Source organism: Lytechinus variegatus, chromosome 11 (assembly GCF_018143015.1).
Source record: "Lytechinus variegatus isolate NC3 chromosome 11, Lvar_3.0, whole genome shotgun sequence".
Classification (NCBI taxonomy): Eukaryota; Metazoa; Echinodermata; class Echinoidea; order Temnopleuroida; family Toxopneustidae; genus Lytechinus; species Lytechinus variegatus.
Genome location: NC_054750.1, coordinates 18,821,535 through 18,833,532, shown reverse-complemented (window position 1 = coordinate 18,833,532; position 11,998 = coordinate 18,821,535). Strand labels below are relative to the sequence as shown.

General features: G+C 33.5%; 1 long non-coding RNA gene across 1 annotated transcript; it reads right to left on the bottom strand.

The window, feature by feature from the left end:
- Positions 1-3,248: 3,248 nt before the first annotated feature.
- Positions 3,249-7,715, bottom strand: LOC121424320. Its single transcript, XR_005971360.1, has 4 exons — positions 7,633-7,715; positions 6,879-6,934; positions 5,465-5,555; positions 3,249-3,666 (listed from the first exon to the last, which is right to left on the bottom strand). It is a non-coding gene; the product is annotated as an uncharacterized LOC121424320 (long non-coding RNA).
- Between the last annotated feature and the right edge of the window lie 4,283 nt (positions 7,716-11,998).

Genomic DNA, 11,998 nt, shown 5'->3' with positions numbered 1-11,998 from the left:
ATGATCGGGTGTGAAATAATTTGTCTATTGATATACAAAAGGTACAGTGAAAACCATTTTCAATTTTCTGAGAAAATGACATTTTATTGATTTTTTACCATTCGCTATGTAGGAATGCTGCTCGCATATGACGTCACAAATCAAATAATTGAAATTCTAATAACTTTTTAATTATTTGATGAATTTTTCTCAAACCTTCGGCAATATTTTTTATTATTTTTTCTGCTATTTTTACAATAAAGTTTTTGTCAGGGTGAACTTCCCCTTTAATAAGAATGTTGATACTTTTGGCTTCCCATACTTGGACCACAACTTAAACCCGAGTTTAAGTTAAACCCGACTTCAGAATACGGGCCTTGGAGTTTGTTATGCTACTACAGTCACATAAACAATCCAGGTGGGTGTTTTATAAAGCTGTTTGTAAGTGAAGAGTGACTTAAAGAACGACTGGTGATCCTTTCTTCTGGTAAATGGTATATACATTGGTCATGGTCTAGCGCGTAAGAAAGGATCACCAGTCGCTCTTAACTTACGAACAGCTTTATGAAACAGCCCAAGATGCCAGAACCATAGATGGTATATTATCTGGAATAACAAAGATTTTGCCAGGATCGCTGGTGTATCCATTGTGTTGAAAGGGGAACTGTCCAAGATGGATCTCCTGTCGTATAGCCATCTACCCCAACCAAAAGTTGATTTGAATAAAAATAGAAAAATCCATCAAGCATAACAAAGAAACTTTCATCGAAATTGGATGCGACAAGAAATTTATGACATTTTAATGTTTACCTTAATTTCACAAAATAGTTATATGCACATCCTTGTTGGTATGAAAATGAGGAGACTGATAATGCCATCCACTATTTTTGTAGTTTATTATATGATATATTATAATTTTCTCCTCACTGTCAAGTGAAACAAAGATTACTTCCTCCCTGAACATGTGGAATTAGCATTGTTTTAATACTATTTGGTTCAGTCAAGTTGGTCCTTATTGTCAAATCTGTAAAAATTAAATATTGTATAATTCAAACAATAAAAAACAAAAGACATGGAGACATCATCGACCGTCTCTTTGCATGTCACAGAGTTGTGTATTTAAACAGTTTTGTGAAAAATATGGGCAAGTATAAAATGTCATAACTTTCTTATTTTACATCGATTTTGATGAAATTTTCTATCTTTCTTTAAATCATTTTTCTGGGGTGGACTTGAACTTTAAATAAAACTAAGGATGGCCATTTGATCTATATTGCAAAGTAAGAATGATTGGAAGCATTTATGTACTGTAGTTTTTTTGTTTTTTGTTTGGGGGGGGGGGGGAGCAGAATGTTGCTGCATGATGTTGCAAGGAGAAACAGAAAAATTTTAGTTGGTATATGTGTAAGACTACAATCTCAACCTGTTGCATCAGAGAATGGAATGGGAAAGTATTTCAGTAGTCTTTTAATCTTGAGATAGTGGTTTTCAAAACATATGGCATATTTGGCTTTAATTTCAACAAATACATGTACAGGATACTTCAATGGAATCTCTGGAAAGTTTTCACCCGATGAGTTTTGTGAAATGAGCAACAACAAAAATGCATACAAAATCATAATTTCTTCATTATTATTTAGAACTTTATTCCATAGAAAAGGTCAAAAGTCATATGGCGATATAAATGTACAGCATGAATATTTTACACCTTTTTTGTTCAAATATAAAAAAAGCTGTATGCTAAAGCAAAGGACTAAGGAGGAAATCATTATATAATTCAATAAATGAGAAACAGATAACTTCTTCATTTTGATTTTCATTTACATGCCAAAAGACTACTGGGTGTTTACAGTGTAAACTTTACACTTAGGGAAGTATCCCAAAGCCATAATATGTATAACTGTACTGCACTTGACCCAGAAACTATAACTGAAATTAAACATAACTTGATAGTCATTTATAGCAACACAAATGATCCAAGAAAACAGATATAAAATCATGTGTACCATAAAACTTAAAAAGTGGATGTTTAAAAATTATTCAATGACTCAGGGACACTTTTTAGTGTGTAAATTGTGAAGTTAGGGTCAGAAGTTCAGAACTAATAGGCTATCCTATAGAAGCTCTGGTCATGTGATTGAACTGTGAACTGTCTCAAACTATTTGAAAAATGTCAATAATACCGCACCTCATTTCATGCAGGAAAGCATGAGAGAAGCAATGAATATTTGACTAGAACATCTCCTTTAAAAGGTTTTTGATATTTTTCTCATCGGGGGTAAAGTGAAGGTTTCAAAACAAGTTTAAGCATACCTTCTTTGAAGAGGATGCCGAGTCCACACGCCTCCTCCCCCATCACAATACCCCAGCGCCATCCCATGGGAATTAAAAGTGGCATGGAGACCAAATTGTAATATGACATGGATCTGCTATAGAGCAAACGACTTTAGCCTAAACTTGAAATAAATGTGACTGTGAGTCATATATCACTACTAGCTATAAATTGATCAATTATTTTTACATTACCGCAAATTGACCATTGGAGAGAAGATATTTTTTAAATGTTTAACACACAGAAGGGCAGTTTGCTAATGTTTCAAGGTTAAGTGAAGGTCATGACTTAAGAAAAATCCTCCCACTGGGATTTATTGACCCTCTAATAACTATCCAATAATTGCAGAAATTGTTATCTCACTTAGTCTTCTTCGAGACATGTTTGTAAAGAAACTGGCAATGGAGAAATGATAAATCATTTAAGAGAGAATGTAACTTGAGGCCTATTTCATAAGTGTAAGACGTGGATGTTAGTAATGATTAGGGAATTCTTAATCCCTGTCAACTGAAAATGGTTAAATGGTTTACTAACACTATTGACTGATTTACTTCATGCACTTGTTTAAAGGTCATTTAATGTGTAGTTTCTAGCCTCTACTATCTATTTTGCATGCGCAAATTCCTGCTTGTGAAAAGCGTTCTACATTAAAGTTAAATAAGTTGAAACAAACTTGTATACCAAGGTTTCCTACATTGTAACTACAGTAAATGTACAATTTGGAACTTGAAATAGACTTGTCACTGGACCCAATTGTTGATTCATGTGTTAATCAGGGTCTGTGCCTGCAGACTACCTACCATAAAGGATTCTCTTGTAGAATATGCTGGTGGGCATTTCACACAGCTGTTCGTAGGATAAGAGCGATATTAAGAACGACTGGTGATCCTTTCTTGTGGTGAATGATATACACCAAAATGTTCATTGGCGATGATTCAACGCGTAAGAAAGGTTCTCCAGTCGTTCTTAAAATCGCTCTAAACTTACGAACAGCTTTATGAAACGGCCCCCAGGAGTATTTGAAGCGAGAGCTACTGATTCTGGAGTATACATCCTACAGATGTCAACATCAAAGGCACATACATTAGCGGCTGCAACTTCTTCAGTGGTCTATACCAAGTGTCAACCCCACACATAGCGCAGCAAAGTCTCCAACCGTGGATGTGTCTCCAATATAGCTCCTTTCCACAAGTTATTGCCTTCTTGTTTCTCCTGTCTTTCAACACAGTCCAAATGGATAGATATCACAATGTTTTCCACGATGCGCAACCGATCACTTTGTGTATTGTTCTATTGCAGACTCATTCCAGGCCTTATCATGATGTTTGTGACCAAAGCGTCATGATCCAAAGAATCTATTGAATAAAAGTAAAAATGAAGATAATCAAAGGGATACCAGGTATTTTTTACTCTATAAGAACCTTTCCTCTTTAAAAAAAAATTACTTAACAAATGGAAAACATATACCGGTATGATCCACATATATCATATGTTCTGTAATTCTGTGTCTTTTTTCCACCCATTCTCTTTTTCTTCTTCTTTCCACCGAGTCTGTCATTCTGTCTCACACTCTCTGTCTGTAGATAGTGTAGCTTCATATTCGTCTGAATTCTCATAAATGCACCTCCCAATCTGCCTGTCTAGATCAAGCCCTTCTGTCTCTGACTCGATACATCCCTATCTGTCTTTCTCTCTGGCCCCTCCATCTTTCTTTTTGTCCTTCTCCTACTTTCTCTCTTTTTGTTACTCTTTCTATATCTGTTTATCTGCTTACTCCCTCCCCATAAACTCCATAAATTGCCATTAATTTATGGTTCACAAGGGTTCTAATATTTGACAAGCATGCATTAAATAACATGTATTATGTTTAGTTTTAAGTATTAAGTTTAAAATCATGGTAAATTTTTGGACAGTCCATGCCATTGTGAGTCCTCCTTTCAATACTTGATAACCATGCATAAGTCAACCTCACAAGTCAATACAGAAAATTAAAATGTGTTCATAAAAGGCCATTCTTTTGTTATCCATCTGTGACTCAAAATGTATTCACCTGAGGCAAGTTCAGCTGCACCATAAAGAGAAATAGTTGGTGTCTGTATTTGTAAGTGTGTGTGGGGGGGAGCGAATTCAGAAGTTACTTGATCTGATAAGAGAGTTTTTGCAACCCTGATGCACTAATTTCTTTGACATCCATTTTATCTCAGATAAAATATTTCATCTGTTAAAATAATTGAAATAAAATACCCTTAAAATCTCTCTGAATTGGTATTCTGAGAACAATTTTCTGTTCATTTTATCTCTGTAAGACACACCTACTTTTTAATCAATATCCAATTAGAAATGCGCTTTTATAGCACTCTCGTGTCACTCAACCAATTGAAATCCATACCGCCAGGAGGTGTGGCAAAGGGGCCAGATTGCGTCAATTTATTGACTTCAAATACGCTTGCACTATACCTTTGCGCGTCTTTACAGAGAATTCTTTTTAACAAAAAGGACAATACTCTCATCTGTCTCTATCGCATCTTTTCAAGCATCATTTCAAAGACAATATTAATCAAGACAAGTCTGATGAAATACTTTCTGATTGTACAGGAATAACGTTAAGGCGTTATTCTCTATAAATATATAATTTTTCTTCATTTTTATGTCAACATTTGGGGTAAATTCACCTAGAAACATTGGTGAAATCAACGTCGCGGAGATAAAATAGCCCTTACCCTCTTTTAAGTTTATTTTAATTTTTTTCAAAGTATTTTGGGCGCAAGCACGTCATCCGCGTTGCAATACCCAGATACGCGATGGGTATGTCTACGCAGGCACTGTTTTGTTGCGTATCATAAAAAAGATAAAATTTATACACAAGATCTGAGATATAAAATGTCATCTCAGGATACCAATGTCCTTTTTAGAGATAAAATAAAATATTTTAAAGATAAAATGACCTCGGAATACCACCCTAGACAATTTCAAATATGTAATTGTCCAGAGTCACGAGACTATATTGCTGTCTGGGTCCACCAACTCCCGACAAAGCCTCTCAGCTCTCCATTGTGAAATTCAAAGGAATTGGTGCATAGTAGGGAGCGGCCTCGGAGCAGCCTCTATTGTCGAGGCAAGGTCAACATGTTATTATGTATAGGCAGTACTTACACCAACATGAGAAACATTATCAATATGTTCCATAAAGCAATGAATATCCTGAAGTATCTCAGATTCAGAAGAAATTCACGAACTTTATCACCTGCAAATGACAAAAAGAAGTAAACAAGAAAATAAAACACTTTACAGGTCCAAAAGAAATTAAAACCCCCAAATCTAATATCTCATTTTTATACCAGAAATTCTTACAATCAAAAAGCTAGAACCAAAGGAATTACTAAGACATTTCCTAAAATCTAACCTCTATAATTCCAACATAACCATTTCATTTATAGAAAATTAGAACCCTAAAAGGTATGGAAATTATTATTTTATTACAGAAATCATGATCAGGACTATTCTGAAGATATGGCCTCTACTTCCTGCATTTATAAATTGAAGACTTATTATTTGAAAACTACACAAAAGAAATGTCTGCTTCCATCTTGCAAAAGCTAGTATTTCGTTTTTATAATTCTAAGGTCTAGTCTCAATTCATTGTCAGATAATCACAAAGCCCACTGAAGGATGCTACGAGAAAAATGTGACATGACCTAAAATCTGATTAAATTTTGATAAAATTTACAATTGATGCTTTTAATTTTTGATTTCAATATATTAGCAAGCATGGACAAAAATGACTAACTTCAAATATCCAGAAACGTAAAAGCAAATGCAAAGTTAGAGAAAATGAAAGTTATAAAAAATGAGATGTGTTCTTTTTGAAAACATGAACATGAAACAATTGAACATCTGTTAAATAGAATGCTAGCATGTATTTTCTAAGACGGTGGCATACTAAATTTAAGGAAGGATGAAGAGATTTTATTTGGAATTAAAACCAAACAACATGTGTTATCGAATCATTGCATTATCATAGCAAAGAAAACATTTTACGTAGACATATTAAGATCTTGCAATCTTTTGACTAGTTTATTTCCAAGTTGAAACAAGAAAACCAAACAGAAAAAAATGGCTTGCTTATAGGGACACCACTAGGCATAGGTTTGCTAAAAAAAATAATATACTGTATTAGATTTTGGGTAATTTAGACAAAGAAACCTGTATTGCTTTGTAGTAGTGCTGTGTTACATTTCTTTTCTTTTCTGTTTTGTTGTTGTTGTTTTATGTAATTTTTATCAAAAAAAGTAACTTATACATATTGATGCTAGACCTGAATATGAAAGAATTTGTTACTCGGTAAAAATTACGTATGAGATGGTTTTACCAAATGATTTTTTTTTATTTGTAATTATTTATATATATATATATTTATCCAGAAACGATCATTAACTCTGTAACAATGAATTTTAGACAGGCTCAGCTATTCGGATAAAGTGATGAGGGAGGGGGGTGGAAGTATTCCTTAATGATTTGCACTCAAGTAAAAATTGTAAAATGAATGAAAATTAATAAAATCACACACCTGTTGTTGGTTCGCCAATATTGTCATCAAAGCCAACTTTGTCACCTCTCTTTTTACTGAAAAATAAACATATATTACCATCTTTATTCTCACATTAAAAAAATTGCACATTCACATACAATTTAATAGAAAGAAATATGAAAAAAAGTAATGAATCTCAAATACAAATATTCTGAACAAAGCTGCTTCTCATTTTGTGGTTGGCTCAATATTTATTTATGCAAAGCCCTAAATTCTTACACCAGAAAAAAATGTGTTCATTTTATTGCATTAGTATCTTTGTTGAATGAATAAAAAAGAGGTGGAAAATGATATATAAAATCTGCCATTCAAGGCCACATTTTTATTAGATAAATCAAATCTTTATCTATACATTGTATCGATTCTGATAAAATGAAAAGGGAAATCAATTCAATATAATTTATTCATTTATATATCATCACAGTTAGATTAATTATTGAATACTATTTCCACAGACAGTCACACAACCCACAACCAAATCAAATGATATTTATATAATTATACCTGTGTCAATTTACTATTACTGGCAAACTATTTAGAAAGTGACAATAAATATAAGCCTTTTTTTCTTTTCTTTTAATTCCTTTTTCCCTTTGTCTTCTTGGTCATGAAACTCACCCCCCCCCATCTGAATGTGAGTGGAATGGTGTTATGTGCTTTTGAAGCTGTTATCTTTACTATTATTTATCTTTAATATTATTTCACGCCTTAAGAGAGTAATAGTCTAACTTACAACTTGAAGTTCAACACTGCTCCAGCATTTATCATTAGAGTCCTGAAAATGAAAAATAAAATTAAGAAAAAAAATATGATTTACTGCCTAATTTAGGGAGAGGAATAAGATGAATAATTACCACACTATGAGTTACATGTATGTCAAAACAAATGTCAGTACCAAGATAATACTCCTTTTTCATACTATAGTTGCAAAAATTCACAAAACCAAGCTATAAATAATCACTAACGACCAATAATACATTCAAACTTTAGTCATAACAATCAACATATCAAATATCATGGATCAAAAAGCTAGATATTTTCATAACCAGCTGTAATAATTCATTGCAGTATGAAGTTTTAAACGCTAGAAGGATTTTTGAAATGTTAACTCTTTTGATGTCCAAGCTTTAGGCTAGACCGAAAAATCAGTCTATGTTGGTCAGAATATGCTCTGTTGGTCTGGCTTAAAGGTATCCTCTCCCTCCATAGACCTAAGTATACCATACGCACCACAGTGGCAGTAGTAGACATTATGCAATGATGCACGAACATGATTGCCTGGCGCGCATATCGGAATGTTCTTGCAGCATTAGAAACATGACGACAAACGATTGCTGAACCTGACATCGATTCTTTGGAATAGAAATTTTGTATTTTGCATCACAAATTTCAAGAAACTGTTATAAGCTAACTGTATTAAAATGTTAATTTATATCTGGTGCTTTGTTTCTCCCATTGAAAGTGAAACTTAAAGAAAAATCAAGAGGGTGCGGTTTCTTTGTCTCTCGCTTGGCGACAGCACGCAAACAGCACATGGTTTGCATGCTGTCGCCAAGCAAAAGACAAAGAACTCAAGGGGCCTGTTGCATGAAATGGTCTTTAGAACCGTTCTACGTAAGAACAAGATATCGCTCAACTGTTTCACAAAGCCCATCTGGGCAATACGAAGAATGGTCCTTGGAAAGACACCTCCAGACATGTCCTACGTAGGCATGATCTTCTTTGCACACCGCCCGCCACCGTCAGCAAGCCACACTGACATGTCACCTTTAAACATATTTTTAGGGGGTTGATGATGCATTTTATCTGGGATGGCGCCACGTTATTTTTTAAATGGGGGCTAGTTGTCATCAATTTCAGGTCGACAAGACAACCAAAACGGATGTCATTTTAACTTTTCCGGGGGTAACGTAAGCCCATATATTTTTCATAATATGTTTTCTTTTATTTTCCCTCTGTTCTATCCCAACCCAGTTTTCCATTTAAAAAAGAAATAAACTTGAACTATCAAAATGGGTGGCACTGTCTCTCTGACCCCTCATGCTTTATCATTATAGATAATTAAACAACATGAAAACAAATTTCTTTAATAGAAATTATGTGAGGAAATAAAACGTGTTTATATGTTTATAACGTTCAGCAAAAAACAAAGAAAACCCCCCCCCAAAAAAAAAATACAAAACTGAGATGTTAAACATGCTATTTCATTTATTTAGTTTTATGTCATTTTCATTATCATTATCATTTTTGATGAGATTAATTTTAATCAAAATTAATTCTTGGATTTGGGATAACTTGAGATGTGAAACAGTGATACAAAAAAATCTGCAGTAACAAAATAGCTAATAAGATACAGATTAGGCCTATAGCTTACGAATCCATCACACTCGTTACAAATAAAGATAAGTTCATCAAAGAAAAGATTAGGGAAAGTCCATACGAAGAGGTGTATTTTAAATCGTAGGGTAAGCCCCTTTCTGCTCCTTTGTCATGTTAAAAGAATCACGGTAGTCTCTACTCCTTAACTTTGAAATGTTGAACATATATACTTCGTATATTCTTAAACCTTATATTCTTATATAAACTTCCATAAATTAGGTGATCACCTTTAAATGTGACCAACCTTTATGATCCTTGTAATTTTTTAGCATTAGTTCTGTTAACAGTATTTTTTCCATTGCGGATTGCAAAGCACTACTTTATTCACTTGGACAAGTTTGCAGCAATGTTCATATATTCCTTGTCTTTGGTTACTCATCATGCAACTGAGGTACGTTTATATTCTGAACGCTCACATTTGTATTTCTTGCGCTATATCTGACAATAATAAGATTTTTCACACACAGCCTCTCATATTTTCCTTTTTATTTTAGTCTCATACAATCAGACACTTGATTGTTTTTACTCCATTCTAACCCTATTTTTACCTCAACAAATAACATATTAACGCATAATTTACAAAATTAGCATTATACACTCAGCAAAAAAAGTTCTTGGACACTTAAGTTAAAATACTCCATATAAATATTTGTTAAAGGCAAATTATTGTATGTCAACATGACCAGACAATATTCCTCTTCCAGTATGACATGACATTTTCATATGAACAGTCATGCATGGGTGGTTAAATGCTTTAAACAATAGCAATGTCAGTAAAAGAAAATTGCAAGAAATGGATCAGTCAGTGCATGGCTGGTTACAGGCATTAAACAATAGCAATGTCAGTAAAAGAAAATTGCAGGCAAATGATCAGTCATTCTTTCAGTTGTGGAAGTTTGTGTGGCATAAATATCCATTAAACAATAAAAGCAATTTTAAAGTCAAGTACCACTTTAATAGTGAAGAGAAAGTTATCCACCTTTGATGCATTACTATTCCACTGGGATTTTAAGTCAAAGTTTATAGTCGATGAAAAAAATGTCAAATTTCAGTATCTTGGCATAAGCAAAAGAAAATTATTCTTATCTTCTTATCTTCTGCAGGGGTGGTGGCCCTAGGTCGACCACTCCTAGGGCGGTCTCTAACTTCATTAGTAGCCAAATAACGCTGTTCAAATTTGAAATTGTTGTTGGTGAAACTTGGAAATATCGAGCCACTTGTCTAAATGACTGCCCAGCCTGCAACATTCCTCTTGCACGCTCTTGGTTGGAAAGCTTCATCTTGAAAGTGAGTGTCCAAATGATCCACCTCATTATGCATCTCATGATGCATCCCTAAGCATTCAATTCAAATGATAAATGCCTGTTGAAATTGTTGAATGTATGCCTACATGATAGCCATGATCATTAGCATTTGAATGGTCCATTTCTTGCAATTTTCTTTTACTGACATTGCTACTGTTTAAAGCATTTAACCACTCATGCATGACTGTTCACATGAAAATGTCATGTCATACTGGAAGAGAAATATTGTCTGGTCATGTTGACATACAATAATTTTCCTTTAATCAAATATCTATATGGAATATTATAACTTTTATAAGTGTCCAAGAACTTTTTTTGCTGAGTGTATAAAAGTATGCTATAAAAATACAGAATATTGAACCAATAAAATGTCTAAATTACTTATTAAATCAATTTTACATCGGACAAGCAACAAGGGTCTTTTTCATTGAAATATCAATGAAACGTGTCTCTAAAAGGACACCGTGTTCTGAATAAAGGAAATAATGAAAATTTTGATTTTATTGACTTGTGAATCTTCAAAGTTTTGTTCTTTTTTTACCTAATAAAGTAAGCTCCATACATCAATTCTACAATCGGTAATAAATAAAACATCATTTGATCTAGTCTTGAGGACGCAATGATGATGATTTTTTTTAAGTATGTCATATATTTCTTCATCATTGACGTCTTGACACTCTCTCCATAGTGCCTTCAGCGAACGACCAAAACAAAGATGGATTCCCCCAAAAAATCCATCCTTTTAAACCGAATTAAAGAGCATTCATTTAATTTTATTAATTCTTACACCTTCCTACGCCTAATGCGTAGGAAGGTTTTAAATATTACTATTTAAAAATGTAAAAAAATGAAGATTTCTTACCTAACTGATGCCGCGTAGACCCCTCGTTCCACATGTAAACAACGGAAATACAATAGCGTCGACCCTTGAACCGCTTATGTATGACGTACTTCCGGAAAGCAATGCCGTCTTAACGAACAATTTAGAGATAATAAATCTTATTTAACAAATATTAAAATTTATTTTGTGATCATAAATAATTCATATCAATATATATAAATTATTTATGATCACAAAATAAATTTTAATATTTGTTAAATAAGATTTATTATCTCTAAATTGTTCGTTAAGACGGCATTGCTTTCCGGAAGTACGTCATACATAAGCGGTTCAAGGGTCGACGCTATTGTATTTCCGTTGTTTACATGTGGAACGAGAGGTCTACGCGGCATCAGTTAGGTAAGAAATCTTCATTTTTTTACATTTTTAAATAGTAATATTTAAAACCTTCCTACGCATTAGGCGTAGGAAGGTGTAAGAATTAATAAAATTAAATGATTGCTCTTTAATTCAGTTTAAAAGGATGGATTTTTGGGGGGAATCCATCTTTGTTTTGGTCGTTCGCTGAAGGCACT